Source organism: Anastrepha obliqua, chromosome 4, assembly GCF_027943255.1.
Source record: "Anastrepha obliqua isolate idAnaObli1 chromosome 4, idAnaObli1_1.0, whole genome shotgun sequence".
In the NCBI taxonomy this organism is placed as follows: domain Eukaryota; kingdom Metazoa; phylum Arthropoda; class Insecta; order Diptera; family Tephritidae; genus Anastrepha; species Anastrepha obliqua.
The window spans coordinates 27,325,356-27,339,821 of NC_072895.1; the positions used below are offsets into that span (position 1 = coordinate 27,325,356).

A 14,466-nucleotide genomic window follows, 5' to 3' on the forward strand; every position below is an offset into this window, starting at 1 on the left:
AGGAGTTACTTCGCTTGGTCGAAAGCATTGTGTTTTTTGACGAGAAAATTTCTCAAATTGAGCCATTCGTAAACTCCCAAAACGATAGTGTTTATTTTACCGACCGTTCATATGAGAATTTCAGTCATCGATTGGTCACCAGGAGTCAGCTCCCGCCACAGGTAATGGTTTGGGCCGCTATAATCGCAGATGGGCGCTCTCCGATTGTTTTCATCGAGCCTGGCCTCAAGGTAAACACGAAAATCCGAAATATTATCGGCAAATTATTCTGGAGCTTGCTATGCTGTGGGCAGACAAACATTTCGGAGCCAGACCATGGACGTTTCAGCAGGACTCAGCACCGTCTCACAATGCTCGAGTGAACCAAGAATGGCTAAAAAACAACGTTCCGAACTTCATAACGTACACACAATAGCTCTCAAGTTCACCAGACGCGAGTCCGATGGATTACTCTTTGTGCCATTTTGGAGAGCAAGATCCGAACTAAAAGATTCACCTGTCTCGAGGCGCTGAAAAAAGTCATTGTGAGCGAGTGGGCCAAAATACCTACAAGTCACATTCGGGCAACTTGCGATTCGTTTCTTGATCGTCTCAAGGCCATAGTCGAGGCAAAAGGTGGTCATATCGAGCAAAAGTAAATCGATTCTTAATTTTGTATTATTTTCACACATTTTTTACTTTGAGTTAAATAAAAGTAATTTTCCAATCTAAATTTATGACTTTTTTAATTGGCTACACTTCGAGTGCCGGACATTGTACTTCCATTTTTTGAAGAAGGGCGTAGTGGTAGCTAATTTCCAATCTTTAAGGAAAGTAAGTGATACGGCACGCGGTTACCAAAGCAGCGAAAGTCACGGGAATGCTAAGAGGACTAATGACAAACATCAGTGGAGCAACACCGAACAAAAGAAGGCTGATCGTGGCTACTACAACCGGCAGCGAGGTATGGGTAGTTGCGCCGCGGAACGGAGATGTCAAATCATGCTGCGCTGGCAAAGCCGATGCGACATTGAACCGAGAGGCAAATTGGCAGCGAAACTCACTCCAGCAATAAGCAAATGAGCTCAAAGAAACTTCGGGGAAGTGAATTACTGCTTAACTTAGTTCCTTTCGGGCCATGGATACTACCCCAGGTGCATATACTGCGAAGCATGGAGCGATGACACTGAATACACGTTCTTTAGTTGTGAAAGAAATGCTCTGAGGAAGCAGATTGGCAACAACGCGTCGATCAACATAATCAGCAAAATGCTTGAACTTGAGGACAGCTGAAATGCGGGGAAGAGATACATTGAAAACGTATTACGAAAAAAAAGATAGACCTCGGCGCAGTACAACAAAACGTTATCAAGCAAAACCGAAGTACGTAGATGTGCGTGAGCATGACTCTTCAGATTTAGCTTTAACCCTTTGCGGTCGTATGTCTACTCTCAGCCACCACAGCAAGCAAATTATCGAAGATGGGTACCGTAGTCGAATGGGTTGGTGCATGAGTACCATTCGGGAGTGTGTAGGTTCGAATCTCCGTGGTATGAGCATTAAATAATAAGAAAATTGTTTCTAATAACCGTCGCTCCTCAGCAGGCAAAGGCAAGCCTGCGAGTTTATTTCTGCCATGAAAAAGCTTCTCATAAAAAAAATATCTGCCGTTCGAAGTCGGCATGAAACTGTAGGTCCCTTCATTTGTGGAACAACATCAAGACGCACACCCACCACAAATAGTAGGAGGAGCTCCGCCAAACACCTAACAGAAGTGTACGCGCCAATTTTTTTTTTTTTCAGTCAGAATTTTAAAAAACCTGAATTTTGTTTTGCATTTTCTTAAAGAATCTTAAAAATATTGTGTGAAAATTTGAAGTGAATCCGGCAAATACTTTTCGAGTTATTCAACAATTAACAAAGGGCGCTCCGGAGCTCGATAGCAAAACTTTAAATGCGTTTTTCTCAAAACTATGTTTTTTGAACTGGTGATCACTGTAACTTAAAAACCGCTTGGTAGATTTCAATAAAATTTATATTGCTTTTGAAAAACATAAAAAACTATTGCCTGATCGAAGAATTTTTTTTTCAAACATTTCATTTATTTTGTAAACAATTAATTGTCGGTTTTTTTCTCGAAAATCTGAAAAATATTACCTGAGGCCGCCATATTGTTAATTTAGAAAAAAAGCTTCGATCAAGCACAAGATTATCTATTAATACAACTAATTTCTCTTGTCCGATTGATTTTAAATGAATCTCGGAGGGCTTGTGATGATCATCGCAAGGGACTTCTGGAGAAACGGGCTCCACACAAACAGCGATGGCTTTTGCAATTATTAATTTTTTGAAGTGAAAACTTCTTTAGAATCGTTGGGAGTGATTTGAGAAAAAGTGAAACGAAAAAAGCGACACTCTTGGCTACGAATATTACATATACACGTAGCGACGAACTAAATAACTTTTAGGCCAGCGCCGACAGCATGGCGCGATAGCCGAGCGGCTAGCAATGTGAGCTTCCGATCCAAAATCCTTGGTTCGAATCACAAGAAAAAAAATTTTTTTTACAGTTATTTTATTTTATTTTATGCTATGTTTATGAGGAGCTTTTTTTCATGGCAGAAATACACTCGGTGTTTTGCCATTGCCTGCTGAGGGGTGAGCGCTATTAGAAAAATAGTTTTCCTTAATTTTGGTGTTTTCACCGAGATTCGAACTGACGTTCTCTCTGTGAATTCTGAATAGTAGTCACGCACCAACCCATTCGGCTACGGCGTTTGTTTAATTTTACTGATGCAAAAATGAGGGACAATATTTGAATAAAGTTTGCTTATTGTTTACACATTTTCCAAAGGTGACGGAGAACCAAAAAAAAAGTCGATTTTCAAACAAATACGAGTGCATATGTGTAATTGTGTTAGAGTTTCGGTCACGCCCCAGCAAAACCTGCGTGCATATGTGTTTGTAACATTCAAAAAAATGTAATTGTGTTAGAGTTTCGGTCACGCAGGTTTTGCTGGGGGCGCTCATAAGAGCAACCGCGTGTGTATTTTTATATTCGTAAATATTTTCATTTTTAAATATTTACCGCAATTATGCCGAAAAATAATGCAGAAAAGTGTCGTGAATATCGACAGAAAAAAAATCAATAAATAGCATCACGGAATTCATTCACGAAAATTTAATCAATTATACACCAGAAGTATCGCGGATACTTAGAAAAGGTTACAATAAAGTTCCAATGATTGTAAGTGGCGATTTTAACGTAAATTTTGCATTGGACACAGCGGTTCCTTTAATTGACGTTCTCAATACAACCTTCAATTTAAAAATGTGTAACAATCCCATTGAATCGACAACACGATCAAAAACAACAATTGATGCGGTATTTCAAAGACATGTTGACAACATCGAAACCAAAGCATTTGTATCATATTTTAGCTATCATAAGCCACTCGTATCATTTGTTGAAATTGAAAACATTGAGGATGAATAATAATAAAATGAAGAAAATAAAATATGAACTTTATAGCAATATTATAATGAACCTATAATTATCTTGCTCCTAATGCTGCTTTCGTCTCATTCTCTCTCAGTTTGTTTTACGGAAGGTTTCACTTCTATCGCGTCTAACCGTTAGACTGGTGTTTTTTTTTTCATTTTGCTTAAGTCAAGTCGTCATATGAAGTAGTAATGCTATGTATTTATTTTTGTAAAATAAAGTAATTGTCTAGCAAAAAAAAAATTATTGAAAATCATTATTTTTTCGGGCCTCTGACTACCCCTAATTCCTTATTAAGAATTCAAATTCCCTCTGACGCTGCTGTATTGTTGCAACGTATGCCTGCTTACACTGCTTTGATTTTAAATTTTCCTTTTGAACAAAGGTTTTGAAAGTTTATTTTACTTAATTGGGACTCTCTAGGATTTCCTTGGGCTTACTGAGAGCTTATTTAGAAACAAGTTTACAACAAAAGTTTTGCAATGTAAACCCCTTTAGGTCTTAAAGTATACGAGTATATACATATTTATTTAAAAACATCTGTTTCTTTGTGCTATATATTTACATAAAAACAATTAGTGAAAAAAAACATTCTTTGTGCATTGACACACACATATGTTCACGCTCTTGATTGCATGCTAATTCCGTATCAAACACATTTTTAATTTGTTTTATTAAGTCTAGATTGGAATTACCTAATACAAACTGGAATTTGGCCGGTGTTAGCCTTGAGGTCCGTTTAAGCTTACACACAGCGATTACCTCAACATACTTGCCTATAAGGTGTCTCTATGCATATATACGTATGTATGTATGTAAATTCTATATATAAATTACTACAGCTGACTCACATAGATGTTTTTTCTGAGATTTGCGTTTACGTTCATTTAATTATTTTTATGTTACATTATTACTAGAAATACACTTATATACACTTACATAAAAAATGTTTTTTTTTTTAATTAAAGTTATTTCCACTATTTATTTTAATTACCAACTCAACGGTTACGCAAATATTGTTTATAGAACGCACAAAAACTGCCGCGCGCCTAAAGAAAGCAAGCGAACTGCTTTGTGCACTAAATGGCTGGCGATGTTTGCCTACGAACAATTACCTCGAGACTGATTTGTGTTTTATCACGGTTTATCTTTTCATAGATTTTATTTTTGTTATTTACATACATACATATGTACATTCATTCTACACGTACATTGTCAATAGTCAAGAGCTTTTGTATGCTTCAAAAGGCCAAAGTACAAACATATGTATGTAAATATAGATGTAATTTTATTTCACTAAATATTCTTTGCAAGCGACTATGTGGTTAGTTATCTTGTGCAGTGAAAAGCGCACTAGAAACTAATGGTCATTATTTTTAAACTTGGACGTAATAAGCGCACGGAGGAGTGATTGTTGCTTTCACAATTGTCCAACAATTCTAGATATCTGCATATTTTCATATTTATTATTTATTGCAATCATTTCAGTTGACATGCACCCATTGTATAGGTCTGCTAATTTTATTATTTTTTATTATTTTTTTTTATTCTAACTATGCACCTCAGCAATTGGCCACTCGACAACAATTGGAAAGCTGGTGATGCATTTAGTAATCTAGTTAATGTGAGCGATAAAATTGAAAATTCAACAAATTCAACAACAGAAGCTGTTATTAACATTCCACCACCGCATTAAGGTGAGTAATCATCATTTTTAGTGTTTGAAGGCAAACAGGTGTGATGTTAATCTTTATAAGCATGAAAAATATATAACAACAAAAGAAGTGCGTAAGTTCGGCCAACTTTATAATATATTATATAAATATACAAAGCATGTTTTAGCATCAGTATACAGCTTTTAAGTCTTTTGTTCGATCGAGTAAAGCACTTTACATGCGAAAGCTATGTAGTATTACATTTTGTTTAAAGTGGCGCCGTTCGTGGTACCGCTACTTTGCTCTCAGCGAATTTAACAGCATCGCTGTCGCTGAGACGTCATGATGGAAAGAATGAGATGGCGCCTATCGTGGTACTGTTACTTTGCACTCAGCAAATTTGACAATCAGGGACGTCATATTAGCACCAGTATGGCCAGATTACCATTTTCGTAACTTGATCTAGCATTTTTTTTTTGTTATTTAGTTTCGGAGTTTTACTTCTTTCTTCATGACATTTATCTAGCCTGTTCCAATTAAAAAGTAATGTTTATAATTTTGTAAAAAATACATTTTTTAAACATTAGTTCAATAATTCACTCAGCTTAGCTTTACTTTTTTTAGTATCTGGTCACATTGCCCGCGATTGCGGTTATTGTTGGTATTCTTCTCCTTTCAGCAGTCAAATCTCTCTCTCGCTACTGTAGTGTTGCCTAGCTTTGGATATAAAAACGCACTAAAATGCCCATTTAAAGAAAATAAAATACCAAATTTTTATTGAATTACTTAAAGAACTTTGTATGCGTGACAAATTGTCTTTAAAATGTGCGTTTTTTTTTTAAGAAATGTATTAGGGTTGTGTACAATTTAATTTATGAGTTTTTTGTTAAGAGAAACTCTTTTGCTAAAAGAACGTCTTGTTTGCTATATTTGAGGTTATGTAACAAGATTAGGTACTCCTTTTATAAAAATGTCGTTATGGTTTCTTCAGTATTTTCTGGTATTTTGTTCCTTATTTTAACTATGAATACACTTCTTGATGCCTTATGTCCCACTAAGGATTGAGGACCAGAAGAAACATTCCCCCTACCTACATACGGCGAATGCTGCTGGAGTGACAGTCCTTGGCCGGATATAAATCAGGGTCGTTTCGGTAACGTAGAACCGACTGTCGTGGTAACGGTGGAACAATTATTCGCATTCAGTAAATTCAAACGCTTTTTAAAAAGGTAGAATGGTCTTCAATGTTAAGAAGAGTCAAGAGAAGAAGATTTAATATTCTTGCATAACCCTGAAAGGAGCAAAAAATTTAATTCTCACTTTCAAAATGTCCAATTTTATAAGAACCAACAAATTTTCATTAACACTAAAATCTTCTCAGAGTGACATTTTTTAACATTCTTTTGTTTAATAATACATTTTTATTTTAACTTACAGTTTCGGTAGCTTTAAATTAAAAAAAAAAAAAAAAAAAACAAACTCCAAACTTAAAAAATCTCGCATTTTGGGTATAAAAAAGCACTAAATTTATTGCGAAGAGCAAATGGTTGGCAACACCGCACTCTCTGATGGGCGCAATCTTGTTTCTATCATTCTTGCTGTAACGTCGCACTTGTGCAATTTGTTCGTGCGGTGTTTGTGTAACTTCTTCTTCTTCCAGCATTCTTTTTCGCATATTCACAAGTCTCTCATGCAACTGCACCGATGTAACGTCACGCACTCTCAGTCTTATTTCTATCATTCTCTGGGTGTTACCTACATTTAAAGTCCTACTTTCAAACTAACTCAAAAAATCGAAAATGTGAAAAAAACGGCAGCTTACGCAATCTAGCATAAATATTCCCCACAACCCTATTTATATGGTCAGCACAGGTAAGTTTTGTGTTAAGAATAAACCCCAAATTGTTTACCTTATCTATAACGATAAGGGAACTAGTATCTATCCACAATTTAGGGATATTATCAACATGCACAACACTTTTACATATAGGTAAGACATATGACTTTGACGCGTTCAGACATAAAGAGTTGTCATTATCCCATACAGAAATAGCAGACAAATCACAGTTTATTTTGAAACATAAATCTTCAACGAGAGCAATACGACTGGACAAGTACAATTGTATCTCTTCAGCATACGCATGGACATTCACATACTGGCAAACGGTAAAAACATCATTGACAAAAAAGACTAAATAGAAATGCACCAAGGATAGACTCTTGCGGAACACCAGTCTGTACATATCTAGGCTGAGATGTTAATTTTCTAGTCTTAACCTTCTGCGTTCTGCCACCACGGTAGCTTTACTTTCATAAATTGCATTAATACAAATACCATTGATTAGTCATTAAATTTGAATTATCACAGTATACAGCAAACAATCAAACATCAAGCAAACTTCATTACTATGTATTGATTGTGTGAAGTATTGTATGCTAGAAAACTACGCATGCCTATATACATAGGTAAGCTTAAGGCGTCTGGCCACCCTGGCGGACCAAAAAATGCACTTTTTTTTTTAATTAATAAATTCGAAGCTATGGGCCGGAATATTTTTATTTTTTAACTCAATATCATACAGGGTTTCAAGAATAACATTGTGAACTTTTATTTGAAAATATTAAAAAATGGTTACTTTCTTTTGCGATTATCTCGAAACTACATTTTTTGACCTGGTACCTTCGAGATCTCGGAAACTATCCTTCTGATTGCTTTCAAATTTTTACTGAATATTCTTAGATACATTATCTACAATGTTACGTAGAAGTTTTTTGATAACTTGATTAGTTTTTTTTTTATTAATGTTTTTGTTTGAAAAATGTCGGTAAAAAATTAAAATTTTTTTTTTCGGCTCACCATAATTTTTCTAATCGTCGAAAAAAAAGGCTACGCTACATTGTAGTCACACTACTTCAGAATAACCGGAATTTTTTTTTTTTTTTTCAGATGTACCATAACCGAGGACCAGGTGGGACAAGGACCGCGCGTATCGTGTGGAGGACCTCCGCGGCAACCAACATCACGGCGCCATTTTTTAATATTTTCAAATAAAAGTTCACAATGTTATTCTTGAAACCCTGTATGATATTGAGTTAAAAAATAAAAATATTCCGGCCCATAGCTTCGAATTTATTAATTAAAAAAAAAAAAGTGCATTTTTTGGTCCGCCAGGGTGGCCAGACGCCTTAAGTGTTTGGCCGAGCTCCTCCTCCTATTTGTGTTGTGCGTCTTGATGTTTTGACGTGATAACGTCTTATAATTCGATTTAGCCGGCTGCGCGCACGAAAAAATGTGTCGTTACCTTGCTCATTTGCCGTTACCTTGCTCATTTGTCGTTACCTTGCTCATTTGCCGTTACCTTGCTCATTGTCGTTACCTTGAATGAACTGCAAGCGAAAGCGCGGAACGAACGACAAAGCAAACAAAGCAAACGAACGGCAACGTTCGACATCTTGTTCTCTCCTACTTAAGTGAGCGTATATATGTATGTATATGCGCATATGTACATATATAAATTCACGTATTTGTATTTGCATATGCTTTCTTATTGATTATTATTAATTTGATTTACTTGAAGAATTTAAAATAAAACCAAGTTTGTTAATAATACCTGTTGTTTTAATGTTATTATTATTTTTTGACGTGATAACGTCTTATAATTCTATGTAGCCGGCTGCACGCACCAAAAAATGCGTCGTTACCTTGCTTGAACAGCATGTTATGTTATGTTATGATATGTTATGTTATGTTATGTTATGTTATGTTATGTTATGTTATGTTATGTTATGTTAAAGTATATTATGTTATGTTAATGTTACCTCATTCTCTATATCCATACAAAATATCTATCAAACAAATAAAATTAAAATTTTCTTTTGAAAAATGCAACCATTCAATCAGTATTTTCTTATGACGTTATCACGTTAAACTATCGTCAGTAAACCGACTTTACAGACAACCTCTTTTTTTTAATTTCAAAACATTTACTCGCTCGTGAAATTTCCCATGATGAAAATACAAACGTTGAATGATGTTTGTATAAGCCAGAAAAGGTAAAGTTTTTCAGCGGTAGTTTATGTTAACTGTGTTGAATTTCTAATCGGAGCTCAACCTCGCTAAATTGAGCGTTTAAACTTAGTTTAGCTCGAAAGCAGCATTAAACTTACGCCGAAAAACTGGCCCTAAGTAATACATATTCGAGTATAAGTCATATCTTATCATAGAACTTCACGATCTAGGCCATCGAAAAGTTAGTTTAAAGTCGATTGCAAAACTTCTACCATAAAGACGAGACTGAGAGCGATGTTGTAAAATAGATTGAACCAACAAAAAAAATACTTTGTGTAATAAGGAGCACCCTAATGTGTTTATTAATTATACACTACATTAAATAACTATAACATAGGGACATTTTGATAAGTTTTGACAATTTATTTGTTTCTCAATCACATTTAACAACCTTTTTATGAAAATACAGCTATTCTTCATAAAATATATGGTTCAGGTTTCCAGATTTGTGCAAATTAACAAAAACAAAATTCTGTCAATTTTAAACTTTTTTGTCAGAATTTTGAGACAAATTTCGATTAAGCAAATTTAAAGCCTATTAAATTTTGGCATAATAAAAAGCAAGCTTCAATTGGCTCGAAAATTGCGTCGGCTTTTGACATCTTTTTTTTTGCTGACGGTGTTGGGTGTTTTCTTCTATGTAAGAAAAATATCGAGCATTCGTTATATGTGACCATAATTATGAAAGTGGTCTAAGTAAAAAAATTGAAGGAATTACATATAATTTATATTTACTGAATGGAAAAATCCAAGCATGCAATAATGTGGAAGAGAAATTAGAGAAAGTCATGATGTACATTTACAAAATGCCGAAAGAGCTAAGAACGGTCTTGCAGGGCGCCAGAAAAATGCAGAAAGAAAATTCCAGCGAATACTATGGATTCTCGTTTGATTTACAAAAATCACTTCCATACCCTAAAGTGTCTTTTTTTTTAGCCTATTGTAAGCAAAATATGTACGTTTATAACTTGGACTTCCATAATTTCCATAATGCCAATATCAAGATGTATGTATGGGATGAAACAGCATCAAGAGGTGCACAAGAAGTAGCATCGTGCATTTTAGCGCATATGGAGGATATTATAACTACTCAAAAACACGTAATAGCTTACAGTGGTGCGTGTTCAGGACAAAATCGTAACATTAAAGTAGCATTAACATGGACGAAAATTGCTCAGTCAACCACAAATTTTTAGTATCGGGATATTCCTTTCTACCGAATGACCATGATTTCGGTTTGATAGAAGTGAAAAGAAAAAAATCAACTTACTTATATAAGCATTTTTATGAATTGATAGAAAAGTGTAGAAGGAAAAAACCATTTTCGGATTTTATTTCGATGAAGTCACTAGACGAACCACAAACAAAAATAGTAAAAAATACTGCGAGCGAATCTGTCTCTTGGCTGAAAATTCAATGGATGCGTTTCTTGAAAAATGAACCTCTACAAAACTTCTTTAGATGATTCTAAACTCGACGTTTTGGATCTTTCACCTAAAAGAGGAGGACCAAAAATATACGAAAATATTAAATTACTTTCATTATACACCACCCCTAGACCAGAAGCCGAAGGAAAATATAAAGATATTTAGATGTTTACTACCATACGGGGTATACCATTTATATCATTTTATTCATTTTGACGTGATAACGTCTTATAATTCGATTTAACAGGCTGCACGCACGAAAAAATGTGTCGCTACCTTGCTCATTGCCGTTACCTTGCTCATATGTCGTTACCTTGCTCATTGCCGTTACCTTGAATGAACTGTAAGCGAAAGCGCGGAACGAACGACAAAGCAAACAAAGCAAACGAACGGCAACGTTCGACATCTTGCTCTCTCCTACTTAAGTGAGCGTATATGTGTATGTATATGCGCATATGTACATATATAAATTCACGTATTTGTATTTGCATATGCCTTCTTATTGATTACTATTAATTTGATTTACTTGAAGAATTTAAAATAAAACCAAGTTTGTTAATAATACCTGTTGTTTTAATGTTATTATTATTTTTTGACGTGATAACATCTTATAATTCTATGTAGCCGGCTGCACGCACCAAAAAATGCGTCGTTACCTTGCTTGAACAGCATGTTATGTTATATTATGATATGTTATGTTATGTTATGTTATGTTATGTTATGTTATGTTATGTTATGTTATGTTATGTTATGTTATGTTATGTTATGTTATGTTATGTTATGTTATGTTATGTTATGTTATGTTATGTTATGTTATGTTATGTTATGTTATGTTATGTTATGTTATGTTATGTTATGTTATGTTATGTTATGTTATGTTATGTTATGTTATGTTATGTTATGTTATGTTATGTTATGTTATGTTATGTTAAAGTATATTATGTTATGTTAATGTTAACTCATTCTCTATATCCATACAAAATATCTATCAAACAAATAAAATTAAAATTTTCTTTTGAAAAATGCAACCATTCAATCAGTATTTTCTTATGACGTTATCACGTTAAACTATCGTCAGTAAACCGACTTTACAGACAACGTCTTTTTATCCATTTTAGAAAAAATTATAAAATGGTTTACTTTTTCAAATCAATTAGTAAATTTTCATTAATTATTTCATTAAAGTTACTGTTTCAAATAAAACTCATAGTTCTTTATTGCATTAAGTCATTTATAGGATATTTAATTAATTTTGAAAATGGTCTAAGTTAATTAGAGCTTTAAAAACAGCATTTTCGTATGAAATTCATACAAAATTTAATATTGATAATAAATTTCCATTAATCAAGACTAAGAAAATTATAAATTATAATGTCGCATAATATAAAAATATTTTTTAACTTGTCCAAGCGCAATTCATTAAATATCTCGAAACAAAAAATATATGACTTAGACCACTTTCATAATTATGGGCACATATGGAAAACATGGTTTTTCATGGAGGTTTGCTTTTGCCGGCCTAGTTATTAGGAGAACTTTTTCAATCATTTGGTTTGCCATGCTTACAATGGCTTTCGAACCAGGTCTCTACCGAATAATAGACACGCACAAAGATTCGGCTACGGTGACCATTACAACAGTACAGAGGTACTTAATTGTCAATAATGGCATTGGTCACCATTAAAAAAAATCGATAACGAACTTTGTGTGTAAATACTCACTTTGACATGCATACACGTGCATAGGCATACATACATACATACATACAGTGCTAAGCACGAGTACTATTTTAATAACAAACAGACAGACAGATTTGTTAATGCTGATGAATTACTAAATTACCGAAAGACTTTTTCTTGATTGCTAGTGATTAGGAAAGTTGATTTTTAAATCAATTGGATTCAAAAGTAAACTTAGTGCCTTTAAATTTGGATTTAAACTATCACCCTCACTTTATTCTTTAACTTATTTACTCGCGCAGATTTTTACCAACACACGTTTAAAATATGTTTTAAAGCAGAAGCAGTTGTATAATCTCGTATATAAGATTGTTTAAGGCTTGTCAACATTTTGAGTTATGAAAGTAAATAAAATAATTTGGTTGATTGCTTAAGTTTTATTTAATAAAAATATATTTTTGTAATATACATTTCTAAAGAATTTGTATAAACTTTTTGTTATGTTTTTTCCTCTCTGTTTGCTCTCTATAATTCACCTTAGTTCACTTTGAAATTTAAAATGCACTAAACTTTTCGCCAATAGCCTCCTCCACTTGCCGTGAAGCACTTCGAACCCAATAAGTGCCGCAGCACTACTGATTCACCAAGAATGATACGAATAGAATGCAAGATTGAGCCGAGTGAAACGTAAAAGTGAGCGTAACTTTGATGTGACGTAATTGTAGATGAAATGCGCGAGAGAGAGTTAATCAAAAGGGTGCCAAATTAGAAAAATATTGTAAAAAAAAATTAGTAAGTACACCTAATTCTCGTTTTACATGAATTTTTTTTACACGAATTTGATTTAAGGGGTTACATGCGTCCAGAATTTTCAAAAAATCCATTTTTTACAGATTATTATTAGAAAAAAATTGTAAACAAAAATTAGTAAGTACACCTAATTCTCGTTTTACATGAATTTTTTTACACGAATTTGATTTAAGGGGTTACATACGTCCAGAATTATCAAAAAATCCATTTTTTACAGATTTTTATTAGAAAAACTTGTAAACAAAAATTAGTAAGTACACCTAATTCTCGTTTTACATGAATTTTTTTTACACGAATTTGATTTAAGGGGTTACATACGTCCAGAATTCTCAAAAAATCCATTTTTTACAGATTTTTATTAGAAAAATATTGTAAACAAAAATTAGTAAGTACACCTAATTCTCGTTTTACATGAATTTTTTTTACACGAATTGGATTTAAGGGGTTACATACGTCCAGAATTTTTAAAATATCCATTTTTTACAGATTTTTATTAGAAAAACTTGTAAACAAAAATTAGTAAGTACACCTAATTCTTGTTTTACACGAATTTTTTTACACGAATTTGATTTAAGGGGTTACATACGTCCAGAATTCTCAAAAAATCCATTTTTTACAGATTTTTATTAGAAAAACTTGCAAACAAAAATTAGTAAGTACACCTAATTCTCGTTTTACATGAATTTTTTTTACACGAATTGGATTTAAGGGGTTACATGCGTCCAGAATTTTCAAAATATCTATTTTTTTTACATATTTATTATTAGATTATTATTCTTTATAGTTTTATTCGTCTGTGGAAGTCGATTGTAAAAATTCCCCATAGATACAACAAAGTTATTATAGGAAATGTCACTGCCCGACGACCTCCAGCGAAATGCACTTGAAAGTTTAAGCTCGTTTTTCTCGAAACTACTCTTTCCGGCACGGTCTGCATGATAACTCAGACAGTTTTTAAAATATTCGAATGTGTTTTCTCTATAGTCTGTTTTTTTTTTAATTTTTTTTTTTAGTTTTTACTGATCCATCAACATTTCAAGAAGAGATGTTGCAAACCGTGGAGCAACTTTTTTTTCATTGTACTTTAGGTTACGTGATTTTTTATATACTAATTTTTGTAAAGAAAAATTAAAATACATTTTTTTTATAAAGTTTAAGAATTAATAAACATTGTATTAAATTTTGTTATATGGTATTTATTTCTATTGTTATCCCTTCTAGAAACAGTTTTTCTTTTAGCGCATTTTTGGCGCTGCTGGACGTATGTAACCCCTTAACACGAGTTAAAAAGAAACAAATCTTATTTTGAACGAATTGTTTTGTTTTAACACGATTTTCAATATTT

General features: G+C 33.3%; 1 protein-coding gene across 4 annotated transcripts in view; it reads right to left on the reverse strand.

Moving 5' to 3' along the window:
- LOC129245535 (phospholipase ABHD3-like) overlaps positions 1-12,931 on the reverse strand; it is a 29,543-nt gene extending 16,612 nt beyond the window's left edge. Inside the window, exon 1 of one of the 4 annotated variants that reach the window (XM_054883742.1) lies at positions 12,848-12,931. The gene's annotated coding sequence lies outside the window, so the exon portion shown is untranslated. The other 3 variants (XM_054883743.1, XM_054883741.1, XM_054883744.1) reach the window with 3 other exon arrangements.
- Between the last annotated feature and the right edge of the window lie 1,535 nt (positions 12,932-14,466).